Genomic DNA, 27971 nt, shown 5'->3' with positions numbered 1-27971 from the left:
TAAGTAACAACAGTGAAAGTGGGTAAGTGCTGACGAGGCACAGAATACTTCCAATCTTCAAAGAATTCTCCGTGCGGCTCCCCCCGCCGGAGGTTCGAGACCTCCCTCGGGTATGGATGTGTGTTGTCCATAGTGTAACTTAGTTTAAGTTATATTAAGTAGTGTGTAGCCTTAGGGACCGATGACCACTGCAGTTTGGTACCGTAAGACCTCACCACTCTTTTTCCTTTTTTTTCAAAGATTTCTTTTTTTAGTTATTACACTACTGGTCCTTAAAATTGCTACACCAAGAAGAAATGCAGATGATAAACGGGTATTCATTGGACAAATATATTATACGAGAACTGACATGTGATTACATTTTCATTCAATTTGGGTGCATAGATTCTGAGAAATCAGTACCCAGTACAACCAACTCTAGCCGTAATAACGGCCTTTATGAGCCTGGGCATTGAGTCAAACAGAGCTTGGATGGCGTGCACAGGTACAGCTGCCTATGTAGCTTCAACACGATACCACAGTTCATCAAGAGTAGTGACTGGCGTATTGTGACGAGCCAGTTGCTCGGCCACCATTTACCAGACGTTTTCAATTGTTGAGAGATCTGGAGAATGTGCTGGCCAGGGCAGCAGTCGAACATTTTCTGTATCCAGAAAGGCCCGTAAAAGGCCTGCAACATGCCATCGTGCAGTATCCCGCTGAAATGTAGGGTTTCGCAGGGATCGAATGAAGGGTAGAGCCACGGGTCGTGACACATCTGAAATGTAACGTCCACTGTTCAAAGTGCCGTCGGTGTAAACAAGAGGTGCCCGAGACGTGTGACTAATGGCACCGCATACCATCACGCCGGTTGATACGCCAGTATGGCGATGACGAATACACGCTTCCAATGTGCGTTCACCGCGCTGTCGCCAAACACGGATGCGACAATCATGATGTTGTAAACAGAACATGGATTCTTCCGAAAAAATGACGTTTTGCCATTCGTGCATCCAGTTTCGTCGTTAAGTACACCATCACAGGCGCTCCTGTCTGTAATGCAGTGTCAGGGGTAACCGCAGCCATGGTCTCCGAGCTGATAGTCCATTCTGCTGCAAACGTCGTCCAACTGTTCGTGAAGATGGTTGTTGTCTTGCAAACGTCCCCATCTGTTGACTCAGGGATCGCGACATGGCTGCACGATCCGTTACAGCCATGCGGATAAGATGCCTGTCATCTCGACTGTTAGTGATACGAGGCCGTTGGGATCCAGCACGGCGTTCCGTATTACCTTCCTGAACCCACCGATTTCATATTCTGCTCACAGTCATTGGATCTCGACCACGCGAGCAGCAATGTCGCGATACGATAAACCGCAATCGCGATAGGCTACAATCCGAGCTTTATCAAAGTCGGAAACGTGATAGTACGCATTTCTCCTCCTTACACGAGGCAGCACAACAACGTTTCACCAGGCAACGCCGGTCAACTGCTGTTTGTGTCTGAGAAATCGGTTGGAAACTTTCCTCATGTCAGCACGTTGTAAGTGTCGCCATCGGCGCCAACCTTGTGTGAGTGCTCTGAAAAGCTAATCAGTTGCATATCACAGCATCTTCTTCCCGTCGTTTAAGTTTCACGTCTGTAGCACGTCATCTTCGTGGTGTCGCAATTTTAACGGCGAGTAGTGTATATACGTCATAAATAACAACAGTGGAAATGGACAAATGCTGACGGCTCACGGGAAACTTCCAATCTTCGAAGAATTCTCCGTCGAAGGTTCGAGTCCTCCCTCGGGCATTGGTGTGTGTTTAAGTTATATTAAGTAGTGTGTAGGCTTAGGGACCGATGACCTCTGCATTTTGGTCCCATGAGACCTTACCACACTTTTTTTCAACGAATTCTTTTTTAGCTATTATCTAGAACTAAGTCGTAGTGTCTTAGGAAACATATTTCCGGTTGCTGAGCTTCAGATGCCGTAAGTATTAAGTGGGTCAGTTTGTAAGATCTACTTGTCAAAAAGCGTCTCGCCCGCAGTGCAATCTCGTGTGCTGTGAGGAGCGGAGAGAGCTTCTGGCAGGTCACGCAGCGCCATCAGCTTGAGGCGGCGGTCAGCTGGGGGCTGTCGTTGTCGGTATGAAGAGGGGCTCTCACCCCTGAGAGCTTTTCGCGTCCTCGCTCCCCACAGGGCCGTGCTCCCTAAAAACACACGCAGCGTGGCGCGGCCAGGACAGCCCTCTACATCAGCCGCAGCCCGTGGTGGCGACACGAGTGAGCTCTCAGACCAGACCACTCCCCACCTCCCCACCCACTCACCCCCCAGTTCCCCCAGCCCTTCTCTTCCATCACAGCTGCAGCTCTCTTCCTGTCCACCTCCTTCCCGGAATCGTCAAACCACTTCTTTCTTCACATTTACGCTCCACAAGTCCTGACTTTTGTTAACCCTTGGAGTAACAGTAATTTCTTCCTAAAACCACCCTTTTATTAACTATTTAACCCTCTAACGGTAAGGTGAAATTTCCTGACATAAACGGTAAGGTGGGGTTGGATCAGACCCCATCCTCCAAATATCGATTTTTCGGTGTAAAAGAAAAAATGAATAATGAGAAAAAGTTGTATTATCAATTAAACACATATTATATTTGTTATAACAAGTTTTTTTATTTTTATAGTCAATAAGTAAGAGTATAAAGTACTTTGGAAAAAATAGTAACTTGATTACAAAAAAAATACCTTAATACAAATATTCTCTATAAAATAATTATTGAATACATAGTAAAAATCAATAGATTCAGTTATCAACTAGGAACTTGAGTGCTTTAGAATTTCTAAAGATAGGAACTAAATGAGAAACATCTCTTACTAGTTGTAGAAAATAATTATAGTGTCAGCAGTTTCGAAATATAAAGTTCTCAATAATAAATGTCTTTGTACACACAATGTAATAGGTGGTTTGTGAACAGTTTTCTGCATCGATATTGTCGCCATCCTCTGACTCAGCCTCCTGTCGGAAAAATTCGTTGTATATCTCCTCAGGAGTTCTAAGGAGTTGATGGGCCATTTTAGTAAGATACTAGAAGAGAAAACAAAACTTAGATGTAATATAAACATCAATATGGGGTTGAATCCTCCCCACAAAAGAAACTAATAAGGGTGACGTAAGCAGTAAGGTGGAGTCGGATCCAACCCGAGCGCGGGTAATGTAGGGTAGCTGCAGGTCACTCACCAGACTGACGTGGCATCCTCGGCGTTCTCGGGACGACTGGCTGGTAGGGTAGCTGGAACCACAGAGCTCTCAGAAAATGGAGTGGGGTCAGATCCAACCCCAACCTTACCGTTAGAGGGTTAAGTACTAACTTCTTTCGGGTGAAACCACTGATGCTATTGTAAGACAGACTCTTCTAGTCGTATACCGAGGTACTTCTACGAATGAAATTAGAGTGAAAAGAACAACACAATACAACAAACGGCACTGATTACGTACTTGTTTATATGTTCAGATGTGCTAACAAAACTAACGGGGTTCCATTTCAAAAAACCTAGGTTTGTGTTAAAAAACATACTTCCGTGCATTTTTTTATGGTTTGTATTAACCCTCGTGGTCTCGCGGTAGCGTTCTCGCTTCCCGAGCACGGGGTCCCGGGTTCCATTCCCGGCGGGGTCAGGCATTTTTCCTGCCTCGAGATGACTGGGTGTTGTTGTGTCGTCTTCATCATCATCATTCATCCCCATTACGGTCGGAGGAAGGCAACGGCAAACCACCTCCATTAGGACCTTGCCTAGTAAGGCGGTGCGGGTCTCCCGCATCGTTCCCCTACGCTCTGTAAAGAAGCATGGGACTTCATTTCTTTTTCTTTTTGTATTAACCAATTACACTAGCCCCTCTCCCCACGTTCGGTCTGTGGAATCGATTCGTCAGTATTTGATGTGGTTTACGAAATATATCCAGCGGTAGTGTTAGGTGACTCACCCTGTATATATATATATATATATATATATATATATATAGGGTGTTACAAAAAGGTACGGCCAAACTTTCAGGAAACATTCCTCACACACAAACAAAGAAAAGATGTTATGTGGACATGTGTCCGAAAACGCTTAATTTCCATGTTAGAGATCATTTGAGTTTCGTCAGTATGTATCAAATTGTAAATTTTCACAATCAACATGTGTGTGCTGTCGAGAATCTGCACGCAATTATGCAATCACGTCATCAACACAGATTTTCTGTGAACGTTTGGGCAGGCATTGTTGGTGATGTCTTGATTGGGCCCCACGTTCTTCCACCTACGCTCAATGGAGCACGTTATCATGATTTCATACGGGATACTCTACCTGTGCTGCTAGAACATGTGCCTTTATAAGTACGACACAACTTGTGGTTCATGCACGATAGAGGTCCTGCACATTTCAGTCGAAGTGTAAGTAGGCTGTTTATGTTTTCTTATCGGCAACGTTACGTAGCGCTCGGTATGACAATCACTGGCTGTGCTGTGTGCAGTCTGTGGCTAGTTTGCATTGTTGTCTGCCATTGTAGTGTTGGGCAGCGGCAGCTGGATGTGAACAGCGCGTAGCACTGCGCAGTTGGAGGTGAGCCGGCAGCAGTTGTGGTTTTCTTTTTTATTTTTTAAAATAAAAAAGAAAACCACCACTGCTGGCGGCTCACCTCCATTGTAGTGTTGGGCAGCGGCAGCTGAATGTGAACAGCGCGTAGCGTTGCGCAGTTGGAGGTGAGCCGCCAGCACTGCTGGCGGCTCACCTCCAACTGCGCAACGCTACGCGCTGTTCACATGCAGCTGCCGCTGCCCAACACTACAATGGCAGACAACAATGCAAACTAGCCACAGACTGCACACAGCACAGCCAGTGATTTTCATACCGAGCGCTACGTAACGTTGCCGATAAGAAAACATAAACAGCCTACTTACAGAAGTTTTCGTACGCTTCTCAACAACAGATTCGGTGACCAATGGATTGGTAGAGGCGGACCAATTCCATGGCCTCCACGCTCTCCTGACCTCAATCCTCTTAACTTTCATTTATGGGGGCATTTGAAAGCTCTTGTCTACGCAACCCTGGTACCAAATGTAGAGACTCTTTGTGCTCGTATTGTGGACGGCTGTGATACAAAACGCCATTCTCCAGGGCTGCATCAGCGCATCAGGGATTCCATGCGACGGAGGGTGGATGCATGTATCCTCGCTAACGGAGGACATTTTGAACATTTCCTGTAACAAAGTGTTTGAAGTCACGCTGGTACGTTCTGTTGCTGTGTGTTTCCATTCCATGATTAATGTGATTTCAAGAGAAGTAATAAAATGAGCTCTAACATGGAAAGTAAGCGTTTCTGGACACATGTCCACATAACATATTTTCTTTCTTTGTGTGTGAGGAAAGTTTCCTGAAAGTTTGGCCGTACCTTTTTGTAACATATATATATACGAAAGGAAACTGGAGCGTCGTCGAAGTCATCTTCCTTCCTAAATCTCTAGTCCGTGTTCCACTACACGGCAGTGAAGTTCCCATGGGAGTCGTTTCATTTCTCGCCAATCTGAGTTCCAGAATTATTTGGGAGGCCCTGTTCTCATTGGTATTCTGGTCTTGGAAGAGCAGCAAAAAGTGACCGTGATGTTGGAAATAGTTACGGATGATGAAAGGGCCATTTCATTTTGCCTGTTAATATGGTAGCTGTCTCGATGAGTCCTGTAGTGCGAACATCCGTGGTGAGGCGGACATCGTTGTTAAGGAAGACCCTGTATTGGTCCCAGTCGTCTTCATTTGTGGGAGCACGTGGCCCAAGGCTTTGATGATTATTCTGACCACTGGGTAATGATCCGATCTCAAATCATTTATTGTCTTCAGCTATAGGTCAAATTTAAGATACCCCAGCATGAAAATATCGAAAAGTCAAATCTTTGATTTGAATTTGCTGGGATATGTGTAGGTTCGTCAGGGCCATACGTTATTGCTTTCAGGTATTACTCCAAAGTGGGCGCTGTTTGCCCCTTGTTTTGCTCCCCCACGAGTTACCTGCAAAGTGCTTCACATTAAGGGCACCATATAACGTGATTTTGTAGAAGATGTCGAAAACTGAAAACAGGTCTTCCTCTCCAATGGCCTTTGGTGGATGAGGTATGCCAATACAAGAGTGATGTTCACATTTTGGTGTACGTCATGCCGTCCCCTGCAGCGATATCAGCTGAGGTAGTGTTGTGGACCTGTGTGTGGTCGAGAGCCTGAGTTAAGTCGCTGTGCCGTCCCCACGACCATTTACACGATCCGTGTGATGTCCCACAACTTGATATTTAACTTAGCTATATGGAGGGATGGGAGTTTGCTTCTGTCAGATTCAGTAAGTCAGGTCTAAGTCGTGTGATGAATTCCTCCATTTACTGCTTTTTGGGTAGTACCCACACGCAGTGAATATGGAAAATCTGTCATATTTGTCTATGGGCCATTAGCAGAGGTTTCATGGTGCCATTGAATAAGATGAAGTAGTGTGGAGAGTATGTCTGGTACATAGTTGAACACTTGGAGTGCCTCTTGGAGCCGGCCGAAGTGGCCGTGCGGTTAAAGGCGCTGCAGTCTGGAACCGCAAGACCGCTACGGTCGCAGGTTCGAATCCTGCCTCGGGCATGGATGTTTGTGATGTCCTTAGGTTAGTTAGGTTTAACTAGTTCTAAGTTCTAGGGGACTAATGACCTCAGCAGTTGAGTTCCATAGTGCTCAGAGCCATTTTGCCTCTTGGATTAACATTAGGATGTTCATCTGTCAGAGTGTTCTCCAGAAGATCATGATGCAAGACAACATGTTCAGTCACTTGGAGTAGTCTTAGGTCTCTGGGCAGTTGTTGTGGCACTGGTTCGTTGTTGACCACTTGGTCCGACAATGGGCCATGTAGTTGACACAGAAGGCCTCGTCTTAGTTAACAGAGAGGTGCTGCTGAGGCTGTTGATCTGTGGAGGTACGAGACAGAAGCTTCTTGTTGTCGTCGGGCTCATGAAGACTGTGTGTGTTCGTAATTCTTGTCAAGAACTGGGGCTGGGTGATTGTCACAGTTCCGTTTTTGAGCCGCTGTCTTCTGGCAGTGTTTCGAGGGATCGTAGCCCATGCGCTTTACGAATAATGCAGCTTGCTGGCAAGTTGAAGTAATTCGCCATGTCAAAGAACCGCTGACATCAAATTTTCAGAACGTTTTCGACTGATGAGGTATTGCTCTTAGAAGCAAGTAAAATAATTGCTTGCAAGATAGAAGAAGTTGCAAAGCGAAGATCTATGATTTCTCTCGTAAGCGTGCAGTTCGATAACCTACCGTACAGGAGCTCTTACGGGATAATATTGTTAATAGCATCAATCCCGCCTCCTTGTACGACGTAAATTATACACCAATAGCTCCGATAACGTCATTAAATCAGAGTATGCAAGAAAAACGACAACATCTACTAGATTACAAAATTTCAAAATTAAGATGTCAGAGATTAAGTGGCTCAGTATTTAACAAGACAAATTTTTCCGCGATAATAAGGTTACTTATGATTTCGGTTGAGCATCTGTTTATTATTTTTTTAATGGATAGTATACGATTTTATTGTCACACGTTGTAATGGGAAGAAATTTATCGCCGCGTGTGTTTTATTACAATTTCCGCATTGAGGACACCATCTACCGAAATTTGTGAGAAAGTGAGTAATTCAAGCCACAGTGATGAGACACTAAACACGTATTTGGAAAGACAGTGGTTCAAATTTTCCTACAGCCATCTACACTGCTACTCAAGGAAAGAGGAACACCGAGAAGACATTGTTGGATGTCAACGTAACTTTGCACATGTACACATCATCATCCGAGATGTAAATGATCAGAGTTTCAATTCTCAGTGACAGATAGAATATCCACCAGAAAGCATTAGTGCTGTTCGCATTTAGTGTTGTTACCAGGCTTGATAGGATATATAAGGAGCGCCAGATGTTGAGTGATCACTGTGCGGAACAGGGATATGCCTCACACTCCTGTGAGACGGCGTTATCAGCACATGTCAGTGTTTGACAGTGGCCTAGTGTGAGCCTCCATTTGGCTGGCGGTTTGAATAGTGCTATATCCAGATTTGTGGAGCAAGGACTTCTTGGGAACGTGAGGGTAGGCGTACTCGATGTCAAATTCCGATCGACAACGTCTGACATCCACAAGGAAAGATCGCCTACTGTACACCTAGCACACTGGAACCCCTTCACATGTGCACCTGCCGTCTGAGAACAAATGATGGATTCCCTACATTCTGTGCCATCCCTCACTATTGGTCGGAGCCGAGTAGTAGCCGGCCAAGTAATTACTGTCACATGTGAAGAATGGTCGGAGCCTAGTAGTAGCCAGCCAAGTAATTACTGTCCCATGCGTAGGCAGTATTTAGCACCATAACACAAACTATTGAGAGTGTAGTGGGCCGTGACCGGAAGGCATAACGGCCGGTGAATGGCATTGCATTGTTTTCAGCAATGAATTGCGGTTCTCCACTACCCCAGTTGATTACCATTTGTCGAATCTGAAGAGAGAGGTCCCGTCTTCCCGTATACTGTCGAGGCGCAACAGTGTTATTCCTGGCGCAACAGTGTGAGGAGTCATCGCTTATGGCCTTGGTAGTAACTCAGGGACCTCTGATGGAACAACCGTACATCATGGACAACCTGCAACTTTACATGTTGCTTCTCATGCGACTGTATCATTGTACCATTTTTCAGCAGGAAAATGCTCATGGCACGTGTCTCTACGAACCATCTGCGTGATCAGAATGAGATTTTCACTCTGCAGCGGAGTGTGCGCTGATATGAAACTTCCTGGCAGATTAAAACTGTGTGCCCGACAGAGACTCGACCTCGGGACCTTTACCTTAAAGGTCCCGAGTTCGAGTCTCGGTCGGGCACACAGTTTTAATCTGCCAGGAAGTTTCACATCTGCGTGATGTTGGCGTACTGCTGTGGCCACCAACATCCCCAGCTCTGTCCCCGATAGAATATGTGTGGGCCCAGCTCGAACGCTAGCTACGTATCCATAACATCAGGAATCGGTCACAACAGTTGTTGGCCAGTTTGCGTCAGGAGAGGACGCCCTGACAGCCCGAATCAGGGCAGGCCAGAAGGAGTCGCAACGTCATACTAGTAAGTGGACTATTAGTGCCTAGCTCTCTGTAAATTTGACTCGATGTTATTATCATAGAAATAACATCACAGACCCTGTTAAAACTGGTAACTCCTCCCCTTTTGACTGCTTAATGTTTTTGTCAGGGAGTGTGTATTTAGATTTTTCCTGATTTCCCTAAATCGTTGGTGGCAAATGACAGAATTCTTCCTTTGAAGAAGAGGCAGTTGATTTCCTTCTTCATCCATCCGCCAATCCGGCTTTTAATGACCTCGCCGCCGGCGCTGAATTAAACATCCTTCTCTGCTCAGTTTAGAATCCTCTAACGGCTGCATAATTTTGACCGCTAACGTTCAGGACATCCGGTACCTAGTAAAGATTGTACAAAGTTGAGAAATGATATTTCCAGCGTGTTCTGCACGTCCATTCCTGTGCAGCGCAACATTATCCCCACACTCAGTATCTCTCTCTCTCTCTCTCTCTCTCTCTCTCTCTTTCTCTCGTGTGTGTGTGTGTGTGTGTGTGTGTGTACAGGTTGCAGAGCTTTAGGGAGCTCCTCTCATACGTTAGCGACGCTCGCTTTATTAAGCGGTACCAAATATTTGCGCAGCAGATTGCTGCCGTGCTCCTGCAGGCATCTAAAGCGGCCATCTTCATTGTTTACCACATAAATTACCGCCACACTCGCCGCCGATCCTTTTCACCGCGCTGCCCGCATTCCTCTGTGGCGCATTTGCACGCTGCGAGCGCGTCTGTTTTGTACCTGTATGCAACCAAAGCTGCGCTGCAAAATTTATTTTAATGTTCCGTTGAGTTCATTTAGCGAACGCTATCACGTATACAACCGCACAGTCACATCGGGTTATTGTCTCTCCATCACAGATGAGCGATCTATAGGCGACTGTGTAATAGAATTGCGTGGACGTGGGTAACTTATGAGAACAACACAGCAAGTGCCACAACCCGATTTCGCAGAAACTTCGCGCAGTGTAAGAGGGGTCGAAATAAGCGGACATGTGTCTCAGCTTATCCGTAGACATTCAGCAGTTACTGAAAAAACGACGGTGAAAGTTTCCGAGATACTTTCCAGATACTTTATGTGCCTTTTACAGTGCGGTATCCTCACACGAATTGGTGACACAATGATTAACGTCGCCACTTGTTAATTTTGCGCCCCGTGTTTGGAACCGGATTATTACTTCTATTTTTGTTTTTCCTTTATACAGCCATGTCTGTAGAAGATTACTACACGAATGTTTGTCACTGTATATTGATATACAATTGTCCTTGTTCGTCTACTAATTCTATGTCAGATGAATGCATTTTATGAGAAAATGATTTTAACTGTTTCCTGAGAAATTCCTGTAGTGTAGCTAGATTCATAATTGCAGGCGCCAGTTATCGGAAAATTGATCCGTTATGCATGGTTTGCCACGAAATTATTGCCAACGCGCCAAGTCGTCAGCCGCGCGGGATTAGCCGAGCGGTCAAGGGCGCTGCAGTCATGGACTGTCCGGCTGATCCCGGCGGAGGTTCGAGTCCTCCCTCTGGTATGGGTGTGTGTGTTTGACCTTAGGATAATTTAAGTAGTGTGTAAGCTCAGAGGCTGATGACCTTAGCAGTTAAGTCCCATAAGATTTCACACGCATTTCAACATTTGAAGTCGTCAGCGGTGTTAACGACGTTCCTCTCCCGAGCGAAAATCGCTGGCCGATGTGGCCGAGCGGTTCTAGACGCTTCAGTCTGCGTTAACCACTGCACCACCCACACACAATGTTTATCGCTGTGCGTGGACTGTCTTGGCACGCTCCTTTAGCCGACAGACATTCCCACCCATGGCCATCTACCCGCAGTCCACCGTCACCAGTATTAGAATCCCCCTAGAGGTCAAACGTAAATACTCATCCGCACTGAAGGTTTTGGATTAATTGCTCACGAAACGAATCTGTTGCATATGAAAGCATGGTGTCAGTGTCTGAAAGAACAGGCACCAAGCATTCATATACAATAGTGATAATATAGTTCAAATAGCTCTAAGTACTATGGGACTTAACATCTGAGGTCATCAGTCCCCTGAACTTAGAACTACTTAAACCTAACTAACCTAAGGACATCACACACATCCATGCCCGAGGCAGGATTTGAACCTGCGACCGTAGCAGCCGCGTGGTTCCGGACTGAAACGCCTAGAACCGCTCGATCACAACGGCCATCTAATAGTGATAATAGTTACGATATTTTCAAAATACTTCAGTTTCGTGACTTATACACAATTAAACGATTTTGTTTTTACCCTTGAAGGGGTTGGTAACCACGTAGACAGAGGATGGCCGCATGCCCATCCTGTCACCATCCCTTTCCCCGCCAGACGGAATCTGTGTACGCCAGCTGTCTGCGTCTAATTTCATCCACATGAAAGTGTACGAAAGTTTTGTTTAAAATGTTTGCGAATCTTGCAACTGAGGCAGGACGTGAGGAACAGCCCCGTATTCAACGTACATGCTGTTTACTACACAACTAGCGACCTCGTGACAATGGTCATGGGGCTTCGATATGTACACAGACAGATGGCGGTAGTATCGCATACGAAAAGGTATAAAATGGCAGCGCTTTGGAGAAGGTAGCTTTTGTACTCAGATTTCAGGCATTACGTTTCACGACGGTCAACGCAGTGGCCGACGGAATTAGCTTAACGATCGAAAACAGAGGCGTTTGCTTAGAGTTGGTATTGGTAACAGAGAAGCAACACTACGTGAAATAACCGCAGAAATCAATGTGGGATGTATCACGAACGTACCAGTGAGGACATTGTGACCAAGTCTGACGTTAATGGGCTGCGGTAGCGGTGACCGACGCTAGTGCCTTCGAGAACAGCACGACATCGCCGGGGCTCGTAAACATATCGGTTGGACCCAAAACTACTGGAAAACCGTCACACAGAGTCCCGATTTCAGTTGGTAAGAGCCGATAGTAGGGTTAGAGTGTGGCATCGACACCATATAATGTGTTTAGGGCCCCCAGTAGGGTGCAAGTCTTTCGATTGACGCCACTTCGGCGACTTGCGCGTCGATGGAGATGAAATGATGATGATTAGGACAGCACAACACCCAGTCCCTGAGTGGAGAAAATCTCCGACCCAGCCGGGAATCTAACTCGGGCCCTTAGGACTGACATTCTGCCGCGCTGGCAACTCAGCTACTGGGGACGGACGTAGACGCCATGAAGCAATGGGACGGACACAAGTTGTCAGCAAGGCACTGTGAAAGCTGGTGGCGGCTATGTAATGGTGTGGGTTGTTTTTACATGAAATGGACTGCATCCTCTGATTTTTCGGCTACTCGGAGACACTGGCAGCCATTCGTGGACTTCATGTCCCAGACAGCGATGGCATTTTTAAGGATAATAATACGTCATGTCATCGGGCCACAGTTGTTCGTGACTGCTTTGAAGAACGTTCTGGACAATTCGTGCGAGTAATTTGGCCACCCAGATCGCCCGACGTGAGTCACATCGAACATGTAAGGGACGTAATTGAGAGGTCAGTTCATGCACAAAATCCAGCACCGGCAGCGCTTTCGCAGTTACGCATGGCTGTAGAGGCAGAATGGCTCGGTATTTCTTCAGGGGACTTACGGAGACTTGTTAAATCCATGCCACGTCGAGCTGCTGCATCATGCCGAGCAAAGGGAGGTCCGACACGATATTAGAAGGTATCCCATGACTCTGTATGTAATGACTCGCCCAGTTAGCAGGGCGCCTTAACACGCGGCCGGCCGGTGTGGTCGAGTGGTTCCAGGCGCTGCAGTCTGGAGCCGCGCGACCGCTACAGTCGCAGGTTCGAATCCTGCCTTGGGCATGGATGTGTATGATGTCCTTAGAATAGTTAGGTTTAAGTAGTTCTAAGTTATAGGGGACTGATGACCTCAGAAGTTAAGTCCCATAGTGCTCAGAGCCATTTGAACCATTTTTTAACCTTAACACGCGGCCCACGGGATCGGGGAGGGGCGCCATCCCTGGATCGAATCCGCCCGCCAGATTTTGCGCCGAGCGGTTCTAGGCGCTTCAGTCCGGAACCACGCGACTGCTACGGTCGCAGGTTCGAATCCTCCCTCAGGCATAGATGTGTGTGATGTCCTTAGGTTAGTTAGCTTTAAGTAGTTCTAAGTTCTAGGGGACTGATGCCCTCAGATGTTAAGTCCCATAGTGCTCAGAGCCATTTGAACTATTTAAATCACACTGCGCTACCATTCACCGGCAGACCATGCTTCCCAATCGCAGCATCACTTTGAAAGTAGCCCTTGTTGTGGTGTTGACAGTTGCCTACACAAGATAAAGTAACTTCCTAGTTCGGCTGCTTCTGGTCTCCGACCAGCGGTGCAAGATGACACAATGTTACAGGAAGTCTACTGTTCTCGCCTGGCAGGCGCAGATGTGAAGAGGTTATGGTGGGACTTGGTGCGCAATACGGCTATCCACTCTTGTGATGGCGACATCGTCAACTAGGACCTGCAGTCCAACTTTAGGGCTAATGTGACACGAATATTGAAAATCAAGGCTCGACGAGACGGACAAATGGACACCAACAGTGGGACCCCTTCTCACTGTCAAGTGTAGATATTGTTCACACCAGTACGTGGGTTTTAGGTTTGCTCTTCACAGTTATCGCCGAACATCTGACGCAGTTCACGCTCCTTATAAACGCCTACACCATCGCGTGCAATTCAACTTTCGGCCACTGTCAAAAGGTGGCACAGATATTTCAAATCAATAGTCGACCAGCCAGCCTAATGGAGACCAATAATGAAAACCCTTCCAACTGTCAGGTGTTGATAGCGCTATTCACACTACTTTGCTGCCTCAAGGTACTTCCGCCTCGAGATGACTGGGTGTTTGTGTTGTCCTCATCATTTCATCATCATTCATGAAAGTGGCGAGATTGGGCTGAGAAAAGGTTGGGAATTTGTACGGGCGCTGATAACCGCGCAGTTGAGCGCCCCACAAACCAAACATCATCATCATCATCATCATCATCATCTAGGTACTTCCGTCTCAGTTATCACTCAACATCTGACGCTGCTCACGCTCCTTATAAACGACCATGCCATCTCGCGACGTCCAACTTCGAGCCTCTGTCATATCCAAATGCCGCACAAATATATCAAATCAACATTCGAGCAGCTGGCCAAACGGAGATCAATAAAGAGATCCCTTCCAACTGTCAGGTACTGATGGCGCTTTTGACACGAGTACACGTTATGTAAGTGTGTCACAGTTATCACTCAACGTCTGATGCATTCACGTTCTTTATAAAAGCTACCTAACCTAATAACAATATTAAGCACGATGAACACTAATGGACTATAGTGCGCTGTCACAGAGAACTGCAACTCTGATCATTTACATACCCGCCGATGGTGTCTACGTCTACAAAATTAAATTCACATCCAACCATGTTTTCTAGGTGCCTCATATATTTTGTCTAGCTGTTTAAAAAGAAACTATAATCTACAGCCTGGAATTCCTGTTAGGCAATTTATATTTCCCTCATAAATCATAATAAAATGCAAGACTAGTATTTTGTGCTTCACACATAAATTCTACACTCGAAGAGCCGTGTACTGTCGAAAATTTAGTAGCTAAGACGTTATCAAATACGTTCAAATGTGTGTGAAATCTTATGGGACTTAACTGCTAAGGTCATCAGTCCCTAAGCTTACACACTACTTAACCCAAATTATCCTAAGGACAAACACTCACACCCATGCCCGAGGGAGGACTCGAACCTCCGCCGGGACCAGCCGCAAAATCCATGACTGCAGCGCCCTAGACCGCTCGGCTAATCCCACGCGGCCAAGACGTTATCAGCAGGCAAGTAAAATGAAAATAATTGCAGATAGCGGAAACGAGTGAAATGTGGAGCAAGCGCTATGGTAGCTAAATTATTTAAAGGAACCAAAAAAACTCGAAATCAAAAGCTAAGAAGTTCGATGCGAATCGGAAATTCTGCTGTGCGCATTTACAAAAGAGAGAAGGAAATAAGCTAGATGTCGTAATGGTATACAAGGTAAGTACACAATGCGACCGGAATAAAAACCCACGCAACTTCGCAAACAGCTACAGCAACGGTGTGATCGGGTTCTTCGATAAAAGCGTAAATTGAAATCGCCGAATTCACCGTATCGACAATTTTTCTTTTTCAATAACGTCGCCGCTCAGTGGAAGAATAGCACATAAGATTTATTGCCCCACTGACGTCTCCTGGTATGCACCACATTACAGCTGCGCCAGTCTCGAAACATTTCCATTTCACCAAACTTTACGTAATAAAGTGAGTGTAGTTACGAAGTCAGGGAGACGACTTCTAGGGATGGAAATGTTTGAAATGATATTATTTGCTCTTGTATGTAACTATTGACGGATGAATACTGATAAAGTTGTAACTCCTACTACCTTCGTAATATGTTATCGAATAACAAAAGGAAAATGAGCATAGTTCCCTAGTGGAAAGAAGGACCAAGTGCAACTGTCTTCGCAGGTTCGAATCCTGACTCGCGCATGGATGTGTGTGATGTCCTTAGGTTAGTTAGGTTTAAGTAGTTCTAAGTTCTAGGGGACTGATGACCTGAGAAGTTAAGTCGCATAGTGCTCAGAGCCATTTGAACCATTTTGCAACTGTCGTTCGCGAAACTAAGATGTACACTATATGAAGGTGGTATCTGTTCCCGAAAGAACAGATACCATTGATGACCGTACAGCTACTCTAGAATGAAATGATAATTAAATCTAAACCCTTAGCTGCCGACAAGTGTTGTTGATATACATCAATTGGGACAGCTGAAAATGTGTGCCCCGACCGGGACTCGAACCCGGGATCTCCTGCTTACATGGCAGACGCTCTATCCATCAGAGCCACCGAAGGCACAGAGGATAGAGCGACTGCAGGGACTTATCCCTTGCCCGCTTCCCGTGAGACCCACATTCCCAACTGTCCGCAACCTACATTCGTAGTGTTCCTAATAGATATTTGCCCATTCACTCATTACTCGCTCCAGTCTAAGCTGACGAGTCCCGTAGAGTTTGGGCAAAGTCCGCATTCTCACAGAAGAAGATCAATGGTTGGGTAGCCTGTAACTATACGAAGATGCTATCTGTTCCCGGATGAACAGGGTTTCGATTTAATTATCATTTCATTCTAGAGAAACTGCACGGTCATCAATGGTATCTGGTCTTTCGGGAATAGATACCATCTTCATATAGTTAAAGGCTACCCGGCCATTGACCTTCTTCTGTGCGAATGGGCACACTTTTCCCGAACTCTTACGGGACTCGTCAGCTTAGTCTGGCGCTAGTAATGAGTGAATGGGTAAATATCTATTAGGAACACTAAGAATGTAGGTTGTGGACAGTTGGGAATGTGGGTCTCGCGGGAAGCGTGCAAGGGATAAGTCACTGCAGTCACTCTATCCTCTGTGTCTTCGGTGGCTCAGATGGATAGAGCGTCTGCCATGTAAGCAGGAGATCCTGGGTTCGAGTCCCGGTCGGGGCACACATTTTCGGCTGTCCCCGTTGATGTATATCAACAACATCTGTCGGCAGCTGAGGGTTTCGACTTAATTATCATAAGATGTACAGTGATGAGCCAATACGTAATGACCACTTACTTAAAATCACGTCAGTCCACCTGTGGGACGCAGTTCAGCAGTTATTCTGCGTCCCATGGATTCGACAAGTACCTGATATGTTTCCAGCGATTTGTGGCACCGATGGCTAAGCACAGATCACACTCTTGCCGCAATTTACGGGCGGTTGGTTTGTGGTCGCGTAGCTCGCGCGCGTTAGCATCCCAGATGGGTTTCATCCGATTCAGATAAGCAGAATTTGATGGCAAAGACATCAACATGAGTTCACTATCATGCTCCTCAAATCATTGCAGCACGGTTCTGGCCTTGTGACACGGACAGTTATCCTGTTGGAAGATTGCACCGCTGTTGAGAAAGACATCAAGTATAATGGCTTATAGGTGATCCCTAATAATGTTTATGTAGTCTACAGCTGTCCTGATGCCTTCGATTAACACCGCAGGTCCCATGGAAACCCAGGTGAATGTCCCCCACTACGTAATACTGCTCTCATTGGCCTGCGTCCGTGGCGCGCTAAGTGTTCCGGGCAGGCGTTCGCCTGGATGACGGTATATCTGGACACGACCATCGACCTGGTTTAACAATAAACGGGATTTATGCGACCAGGTGACACGATTCCATTGATCCGTGGTCCAGTCTTGATGATCCCGTGCCCACTGTAATCATAACTGACGATTTCGCTGTATCAATATGGTAACGTTGGGGTCCTCTGCTGTGGAGCACCATGTTGACACTGTGCGCTGGAGGCTGTGCTCCAAATCTCTCGTGTCTGCGCCAGCACTGTACTCTGTCGTCATGTCTTCCACAGATAACCGCCTATCCTGCTTTAAGGGGAGGTTTACTATCTTTGGCCCGAAAAAGCATGTTCTTTGAGAATTTTTTTCTCGGGATGTGTTAGACATATCAATATCAAATTTGGTCAAAATGTTTATTAATGTTTCCTTTACAAACTGAAATTTTTCGACCGAAAATGTATAAGAGCAAAGGCAGAAGTGCCGTCGGATAGAAACAAAATTTGAATGTAGAACTCCACGGGCGGTATGTCACAGGTCAGCCGGCTCGTGTGAAATCAAAATTGAGTTCACGTTAGCGAAGTATATAAGATTCTTTAGGAGTTGTACCTCGCTTAAGTTATTTGGACCATACGAAACAAAATGGCGGCCATTTGAAAAAATAGGTTTTTTTACACCGATTTTTTGACTTCGTCGCCCAAATAAAAATATTTATAGTTGAGGGATCGGAACAAAAGTGGTACAACTCCTAGACAATTTAGTTAGCTTCGTAGGAAACAAAGCCCATCGGTTCAGTAGATTTGAAGTTACCATGCCGCGCGATAAAAAAAGAAAAAAAGTCATTTCGAGGAAAAACGCATTCGAAGTTTTGACTACATACAGATGCAATAGTATGTAACGTACTTTCAATCTGCTATTCCGGATCCATAAACTAGTCCTTCCTCAAAGAGGAAGCCATCCTGCGCTGCTCCAGAGTCGCTCGTACGGCCGGTGACAAGCGGTTTTCGGCCGCTTGAATCCGGTGGTCGTCCGAATGCTTGGCGAACTGCGTCGAATAGAGTCCCAGGGTGACCTCCATCGTTGTTATGGCGCCAGCCACCAAGCAGATGTATTGTGAATATTTAACGCCGAGCGACGATTACGTCAACATTTCCGCCACTGCAAAGACTAATGTTCTCAGTTAGATTTTTTACATCATTTTCAGCAACAGTTTTTAAAGAATTCCGATTTGAATAAATAGCATAATAGTTGCGTTAAAAATTTATTTTTAATGCAATGGTGTGTTATTTCTTCACATCGAAAATCTTCCTATTCCATTCACAACCCTCCCCATCCCCCAATCCCCCATCCCCCACCCCAGTGCAATCGGGCTTTTCGTCCCACCTGTATTTAATTCACAGAGTCAAAGAGAAAGGACGTGATAAACTCTCAAAAATTAGTAAGACTCCTTACACAGTGAAACTAAAATTATGTTCTACTACAATTTCAAGAGACAATTTCAAATATTTACCGGAAACTGCGAAAAAAATATAATATAAAATAAAAATATCGGCACTCGATATTACTACTTAAATTCGATTTATCGATATATGTAGGAAAAATAGCGCCAACACATATATCGATATACTTTGTAAACTACATCGATATGTCGATATTTTATCAACAGCCCTTGCGCTACCAGGTTGCATATAGTCTAGTGTGGGCAGTGGTCATAAGGTTTTTGCTGATCAGTGTATCATTTTTTTAACTTTATGTTTTGATGATATTATAATTATTTTTCCGCCCCCTTAAACAAGTATACGTACGGCTGCTACACTGTGTTACTTTTTTCCTCGTTTTGGTTTATTTTCCAGTTAGTTTTTAATTTTCAACTGGTTCAGTTATGATGAAAATCTCTCGGTGCCCAGTTGGGTGGCAGTGTTAAAGTACCGCGGTGTTTCGACGACTATCATATTCATCATCTTCTGGTGAAGTCAGCCATCCGGCTGGAAACCGGAACGCATTTAATCAGTAGTGAGCGCCGAGAAAATCTACACTGACACATTACTGTATTCGTTTCTTTTCCTCTCCGGTTAGATAAAAGAGGAGAAGAAATGACCAAACACTCCTCCTCAGTTTATACAACTCCACCCTTCACTGCGAATAATTCAGCAGCTCTTCAAAATTCCCTCTCTTCCTGCCCAAAGTGAACACTTGTATGTGAACTGTACTGCCGACAACTGCGACACCAACGAGCCCACTCTTTGTAAGGCCACCGACATCGATATTATTACACTGTTTTCGAGTCCCTTGCTACTCTCTGGCTCCTGAGATGCTCAGGATGCAATGGTATCTTCATATGCAGATAGGTAAATTATCGGACAAAAGTCATGTGAAAATAAATTCTTATGGCATGATTGACTGGAAGCCTTTCAAGAGGGATGTTCAGGCCCCTGTTTGCAAGTTTTTTCAATTGTACGTCAGGTCGGCAGCTGTTGTCCCTTAGCCTAACCTAGTAATGCTACTGGGAAAGGAGACATACAGTTTAACGTGGAATCTGAACGACATGTTGCTCCTGGTATATCTTCACATCATTCGGAAGCGAAGGCTGGTGTGAAGATAGATGTCGTTATTGTAGAGGAGTGGTACATACACTGATGAGCAAAAACATTTTGACCACCGGCTTAATAGCTTGTTTGTCCGTCTCTAGTGGCCGAGCGGTTCTAGGCGCTTCAGTCTGGAACCGCGCGACCGCTACGGTCGCAGGTTCGAATCCTGCCTCGGGCATGGGTGCGTGTGAAGTCCTTATGTTAGTTAGGTTTAAGTAGTTCTAAGTTCTAGGGGACTGATGACCTCAGATGTTAAGTCCCATAGTGCTCAGAGTCACTTGAACCATCCGTTTCTAGAACAAAATACGTCATTGACTCTGCTTATCAGAGATTCGACAGTTCCTTAGTAGCTTTGTAGAAGTATGTGGCATTAGGTTTCTGCGAACAGGTCGTGTTATTCGTGGTGTAAATAATGGGTCGCTGATTTGCGCACACGGTGATGGCGTCCAGTAGCTATCCAGGTGGGTTCCATAGGATGTACATCAGGCGAACTGCGCGTGGAGACATCAACGTGAGTTCAGTATAATGCTTCTCAAACCACTGTAGCACAGTTCTGGCACCGAGACACGGACAATTATACTGCTGAAAGATAACATCGCCGTCCAGGAAGACATGACGCCTGAAGGGATGCGATTGGTTCGCAGCTATCAGCATGCTTCGATTACTGCCACAGGTCCCATGCAAGGATAGGAGAATGTCTCCCAGGGCATAATACAGCTTCCACCAGCTTTCGTCCGTGGCGCGGTCCACTTTCGAGACGCCGTTCACCTCGATAACGGCGTTTGTGGAGACGATCTTCGACCTAGTCTAGCAAAACGTATGATTTGCCCGAAGAGCCAGCACTTTTCAAGTGATCGACGGTCCAATCCTGATGGTTCCTTGCCCAATGCAATCGCAACTAACGATGTCGTTGAGTCAACATGTGAACTCGTAGGGACCGTCTGCTGCGGGGCTCCATGTTCAGCAATCTACGATGAACGGAGTGCTCTGAAACACTTCTGCGTGCACTTATATTGTACTCTTTTGCCAGAGATGCTGCCTCAGATCACCATATATCCAGCTTTACAGAGCAGACAAGCCTCCTACTGCCACGTTCTGTGAAGAATCGTGGACGTCCAACTATTTAGCGCGTAGTGGTAGTTTCACTGTCCTACCTCTTTCCATGGAGGCTCACGACAAGTAGCCTGTCCACATGCAACCAGTTTTCGAGAGTCTCTTCCACAGGCTTTGTGTAATAATAATCTTCCCTTCCTCGAAGTCGCTTATCTGAATCGATTTCTGCATTTGCACGGGTGATCCCCCATCCGTGTCAGCTCCGATAACATACTGTTGTTAGCACGTCAGGTGCCGGTAACGCCACCAGGTGGCATCCAACTTCGCGCTGGGCAGAGTTCATAGGTTCTGGCTCCTCAGTGTCTGGCTATGAGGAATGCAATCTGGCAACTTTCGTGTTTCCCGAAGCCTCCATGCACGGCTAAGTCCATTTTTGCGGCTGTACTCAGAACTGGGAATCATCTCCAAACACAACGTTATGAAACTCACGTCGAGTCGACTCCGTCACTCTCAGCACAACTCTCTTTTCTGTTGAGTCAAGCGAAGTTATCAACAGCATTCCCCACAGTTTGTGGTGCTGCAGACATCATCGCACTGTCCGTGTTGATTATGTGTGTTGCTGCAAGCAAGCCCGTCTCTTGTCTCCAGATACGTCACGCGGCTGCATCAACTTGCACGACTGAGCGAACAGTGTCTACCCTCTCCGTTACTAGTCGCGTGGGCCGTTGATCTACTTGGCGTCAGCAACCCATCTATTCCACATTCAGATGATACTCATAGGATCCCGACTAATATCGTCGGTACGCCTAGTTTTTAAGGCCAGGTTGAGAAATTTGGAATACACGAATATAGTCTTGGAAAAAAAACTCTGGCTTCCGGGCAGTACTGCCGAGGAAAGTGTTGCAGTGATTAGCGTACTGGGTCCACAATAAGCGTGACGGTGGTTCAGATCCTCATCTGACAGTCCAGATTTAGGATTTCTGTCGTTTCCGTGTATCCACTAACTCAAATGCCAGGTGGATGTTTTGAAAAGGGCACGGCAGATTTCTTTCCCCAACAAAATTTTCGTGACCTAGTCGTCAAGAGAACATTAAAACTAATGTTCCTTTTTTCTATATCACCAACGATTTGATTTTAAGAAATTTTATAAGAAAGAGAAAACCCGATATCTACACTGGGCAACAAAATCAAAGAATCACTCTTTCGAAAGCCTGTAATTGTCTTCCATTGCGACACAATTTGTCTGAAAGATGCCTAAAATTTACATCTGTATCGGTACAGAAGTGTGGCGCCCTGCAACGTGAAGTCACCTCCCAGCTGGACTACTCTTCAAACAGCATGTTTAGCAAGAACAATGTCATAATGGCACCAAATTTAACCACAGTTCTGCCAAGCGCCACCGAGGACGTGTCACGCTTTGGGAAGGTCATCATAGCCTCCCTTACCCACACTTCATCCCTTGTATTGACACCTCTACTATGGAGGTCATAACCGCGACGCACAGAGTTGGAATCACGCGGTTTTCTTTTGGGTGGTCGAGGAAAACATTTAAGACACATCGCAGCTCAGAGTCGACACGAGAAGGGCGTCAGGAGTGGCATAAAGGGCGTAAGAGAAACCATCCCTTTCCTTCGGGCGTTTATTCCCACACATTTCAGGGGAGAGAACGGAAGTGCGGTGAGTATCAGGAAGTCTGTCTTGATAATCTTTGACACTGATGACACCCCCGAACGTTTCAACGCTTCTCTAAGAACACTGTGGGGCTGAGACCACATTGAACGTGGATTTCAACACCATCCAAAGCAGTAAAGTGTGCGTATGTATTTGTAGGCCTCCCAGTTCGACAACGCCCTGGGTGGCACTCACTCACCTTGTCTGAGAATTTTAAAAATAAACGTGTACAGGGACAACCTGTGAAGTAGTTCTAGGTGCCTGCAGGCAGGCAACCCCTTGCAACTCCAGATGCCTGCAGGCAGGCAACCTCTTGCAACTACTTATACTTTTCAGGTTGTCTCTGTAAAGAAATATTTTTAAAATTTTCCGTAAATGTTGACTTGAGCCACCGAAGGTGTTGCTGAGTCTTGGGATCTTAGAAGGACCCTTCGCCGTTTTATTCACGCTTGTGATAACGTCACTCCATCCTGTCACCTCGTCACAGGAGGGCGCGAAACGGGAGGGCTGAAAATACATAGCACCATTTTCCGCTGCAGATCGCGTTCATATTTCGTCGAATAGTCCCCAGCTGTCGCGCTGCGCTCCAAATGGTGCGATCACTTTCAGTGGGGATGCAGCGTTATTTAGAGAAGGGCTGAAACGGTCGAGGTGTCAGATGGGTCAAAGGTTGTCGGGGGAGTCGTCCTCATACTCATCTCACTGACGCCCTTTATGTCACCCCTGAGGTCTTTTCGTGCTTATCCTGACCGGTGATGTGTCTGAAACGTTTTCTTCGACCAGCTGTGAGAAAGCGGAGTTGTTTCAGCGCTGGACGTCGCGATTGTGACCTCCATTGCAGAGGCGTCGAAACAATGGGTGAAATACGGATAAGAGGGACTGTGACCATCTTCCCATCGCGTGACTCGTCCACGGTGGCATTGGGCAGAGATGTGGTGAAATTTAGTTCAAATTTGACATTATTAATCCATCTTACACCACACATGAACTTCTGAGCTCTGTTGCTTTCGCTTGTGTCGACACCTTGCTATTTGAAGCGTCGTCGAGCCCGGAGGTGACGTCACGTCGTAAGACACTACATACTCTTATTTGTACCATTACAGGGGGAGATTGTAGGCACTTTTGTCCCATATTTCAAACTTACGTGTTGCAAAGAGAGACAATTACGGGGTTTTGAAGAAGTGGTCATTTAACCGTGTTGCGCAGTGTATATAGGGAAGGTAGGGATACGCATGCTGTTCACAGATTACTTCAAGGCTTTAGACAGGGTGCACAGATGGTCTCTATGGGAAGTAACATAGCTAACTTGTGTCCGACTGCAATCATTTATTTATTTATTTATTTTGAGGTAGTCGAAGAAATCCGCTGATCAGCCAAAATATTATAAACACTGCTCATAGCGAGACTAAATGCCTCCTAGTGGCTTTGCAGGAACATGACGCAATAAGGAAAATATGTAGGATGACCAGAGACGAACGGAGATCCATAGTAGCGACGACACAAAACACACGCGGGGAATCCATTGACATGAGCAGCTTTGACAAGGGGCCGAGTAGACGACAAAGTGTCGGATGCCCCCACAGAACGTGAAGTTTGGAGAGCAGGATAAGAGGTTATCTGTAGCAGATATGACGACGGAGTTCAATGCTGGTGGTGGCACAAGTGTTTCAGAGCTCAGCGTTCAGCGCTCATTGTTGAACATAGGGCTCGGAAGCAAATGAATTCAATGTGTTCCCATGTTGACCTCAACTGCGATTGCTGTGGGCACGGAGTCAAGGGGATTGATCCTTGGATCAGTGCGAACATGTTGCCTCGTCGGTTGAGTTACCCAGCTTATTATCCAGGTCAATGGTCGACCCGGGACACGCCCTCATCTAGGCATAACGCTATCGGGCACCAGATCCGCGCCCATAGACCACCGATTGCTTGACCGATGCGTAGACATCTAGGGACATACATCCCGAAATCTACCAAGGACTTGTCGCTTCCATGTCACACTTAGCCGTTACTCTATTGTGTTTCAAAGGTGGACGAACACATCATTAGGCATTCAGAAAAGATTTAGAACACTATCAACAACAAAAATCGTCTACAAGGTTGTAGTTCACCAACCACTCTACTTTATTTCTTGGCAATGTTATTAGATAACAGACAAATAAATGCAAAACAAAATCTTTAACACAGAAATTGTTGCATGTAATTTTATTTGCATCCTTATGTATATAGACCATGACTGTCATCTACAACGTAAACCTCACTCATTACATAACCGCATCGTCGACACCGTCGATTTATATATGAGCGTTAGGCATCCGCCTGTTTCCATTCAAAACGTTTATGGCTTCTCCCCCCTTTTCCTGTTCCACTTGCGAATATTTCTGACAAGAATGGTTGCTGGTAAGTCCCCGTGACTTCGACCCTATCTCATTTTTTCCGTAAAGGTCTTTTCATGACACAATCGTAAGAGGCAGCAATGTATTGGTTGACTCATGTGAAGAGTAACTGAAATAATCCTTAAATTTGCTACATATTTTTGCTATAATCTCTTCACAAAGTTTCAAATAGATTGAAAAATATATGCACAAGATTAAAAATCTTTAATATAACACGTTTTTAAAACGGTCTGAAAAGTGGAAAATAATTTATCCTATCTCCATACAGATTCCTAACCCCATACAGACAGTCGTGAAAATGTCTTCCTGTGAATCTTTAATAGCTAAGGGAATACTTTTAAAGTTTAAAATGAAAAATTTGGAATGCATACAATACATAGCGCATGCATGAACGTTTCAGAGGTTTAAATCATAACTTGCTAAGTTACACGAGTCACTTTTTCGAGTACCCAAAGTACAAAAGTTCTTGCCATTCATTTCAGTACTCTAAAGCACCAATCATTAGTGTGCATTTTATTGCTTCTGTCAGATATGTTTCATTGACGAAAATATGTTCTAAATTAGGGAATAGATGGAGCGAAGGTGTGACATGAAGTGAGAGAGATGCACCATGGTTTTATGGGCTCAATTGTTAATTTTATACCTTTAACTTCTGTTTTCCCCATGAACCACGGCCCTTGCCGTTGGTGGGGAGGCTTGCGTGCATCAGGGATACAGATGGCCGTACCGTAAGTGCAACCACAACGTAGGGGTATCTGTTGAGAGGCCAGACAAACGTGTGGTTCCTGAAGAGGGGCAGCAGCCTTTTCAGTAGTTGCAGGGGCAACAGTCTGGATGATTGATTGACCTGGCCTTGCAACATTAACCAAAACACCCTTGCTGTGCTGGTACTACGAACGGCTGAAAGCAAGGGGAAACTACGGCCGTAATTTTTCCCGAGGGCATGCAGCTTTACTGTATGGATAAATGATGATGGCGTCCTCTTGGGTAAAATATTCCGGAGGTACAATAGTCCCCCATTCGGATCTCCGGGCGGGGACTACTCAAGAGAACGGCGTTATCAGGAGAAAGAAAACTGGCATTCTGCGGATCGGAGCGTGGAATGTCAGATCCCTTAATCGGGCAGGTAGGTTAGAAAACTTAAAAAGGGAAATGGATAGGTTAAAGTTAGATGTAGTGGGAATTAGCGAAGTTCGGTGGCCGGAGGAACAAGACTTTTGGTCAGGTGAATACAGGGTTATAAATACAAAATCAAATAGGGGTAATGCAGGAGTAGGTTTAATAATGAATAAAAAAAATAGAAGTGCTGGTAAGCTACTACAAACAGCATTGTGAACGCATTATTGTGGCCAAGATAGAAACGAAGGCTACACCTACTACAGTAGTACAAGTTTATATGTTAACTAGCTCTGCAGATGATGAAGAAATTGAAGAAATGTATGATGAGATAAAATAAATTATTCAGGTAGTGAAGGGAGACGAAAATTTAATAGTCATGGGTGACTGGAATTCGAGAGTAGGAAAAGGGAGAGAAGGAAACGTAGTACGTGAATATGGATTGGGGCGAAGAAATGAAAGAGGAAGCCGTCTGGTAGAGTTTTGCACAGAGCATAACTTAATCATAGCTAACACTTGGTTCAAGAATCATGAAAGAAAGTTGTATACCTGGAAGAATCCTGGAGATACTAGAAGGTATCAGATAGATTATATAATGGTAAGACAGAGACTTAGGAACCAGGTTTTAAATTGTAAGACATTTCCAGGAGCAGATGTGGACTCTGACCACAATCTATTGGTTATGAACTGCAGATTAAAACTGAATAAACTGCAAAAAGGTGGGAATTTAAGGAGATGGGACCTGGATAAACTGACTAAACCAGAGGTTGTACAGAGTTTCAGGAAGAGCATAAGGGAACAATTGACAGGAATGGGGGAAAGAAGCACAATAGAAGAAGAATGGGTAGCTCTGCGGGATTAAGTAGTGAAGGCAGCAGAGCATCAAGTAGGTAAAAAGACGAGGGCTAGTAGAACTCCTTGGGTAATAGAAGAAATAATGAACTTAATTGACGAAAGGAGAAAATATAAAAATGCAGTAAATGAAGCAGGCAAAAAGGAATACAGACGTCTCAAAAATGAGATCGACAGGAAGTGCAAAATGGCTAAGTAGGGATGGCCAGAGGACAAATGTAAGGATGTAGAGGCTTATGTCACTAGGGGTAAGATAGATACTGCCTACAGGAAAATTAAAGAGACCTTTGGAGAAAAGAGAACCACTTGTATGAATATCAAGAGCTCAGATGGAAACCCAGTTCTAAGCAAAGAAGGGAATGCAGGAAGGTGGAAGGAGTATATAGAGGGTCTATACAAGGGCGATGTACTTGAGGACAATATTATGGAAGTGGAAGAGGATATAGATGAAGATGAAATGGGAGATACGATACTGCGTGAAGAGTTTGACAGAGCACTGAAAGACCTGAGTCGAAACAAGGTCCCGGGAGTAGACAACATTCCATTAGAACTACTGATGGCTTTGGGAGAGCCAGTCCTGACAAAATTCTACCATCTGGTGAGCAAGATGTATGAAACATGGCGAAATACTCTCAGACTTCAAGAAGAATATAATAATTCCAATCCCAAAGAAAGCAGGTGTTGACAGATGTGAAAATTACCGAACTATCAGTTTAACAAGTCACAGCTGCAAAATACTAACGCGAATTCTTTACAGACGAATGTAAAAACTAGTAGAAGCCGACGTCGGGGAAGATCAGTTTGGATTCCGTAGAAATATTGGAACACGTGAGGCAATACTGACCCTAAGACTTATCTTAGAAAAAAGATTAAGGAAACGCAAACCTACATTTCTAGCATTTGTAGACTTAGAGAAATCTTTTGACAATGTTGACTGGAATACTCTCTTTCAAATTTTAAAGGTGGCAGGGGTAAAATACAGGGATCGAAAGACTATTTACAATTTGTACAGAAACCAGATGGCAGTTACAAGAG

The 27971-nt window shown here is 45.3% G+C and overlaps 1 protein-coding gene and 1 non-coding gene across 3 annotated transcripts in view; one reads left to right on the top strand and one right to left on the bottom strand.

The window, feature by feature from the left end:
- The window catches only part of LOC126091972 (inactive dipeptidyl peptidase 10-like), a 1178675-nt gene that overhangs the window by 857482 nt on the left and 293222 nt on the right, over nt 1-27971 (top strand). The window lies entirely within an intron of this gene.
- Nucleotides 15957-16031, bottom strand: Trnat-ugu (transfer RNA threonine (anticodon UGU)). Its single transcript has one exon. It is a non-coding gene; the product is annotated as a tRNA-Thr (tRNA).

The sequence above is a fragment of the Schistocerca cancellata genome, chromosome 7 (genome assembly GCF_023864275.1).
Source record: "Schistocerca cancellata isolate TAMUIC-IGC-003103 chromosome 7, iqSchCanc2.1, whole genome shotgun sequence".
Lineage (NCBI taxonomy): Eukaryota > Metazoa > Arthropoda > Insecta > Orthoptera > Acrididae > Schistocerca > Schistocerca cancellata.
Note: the sequence above shows the minus strand (reverse complement) of the source record. Positions and strands in the feature narration are given on the sequence as shown.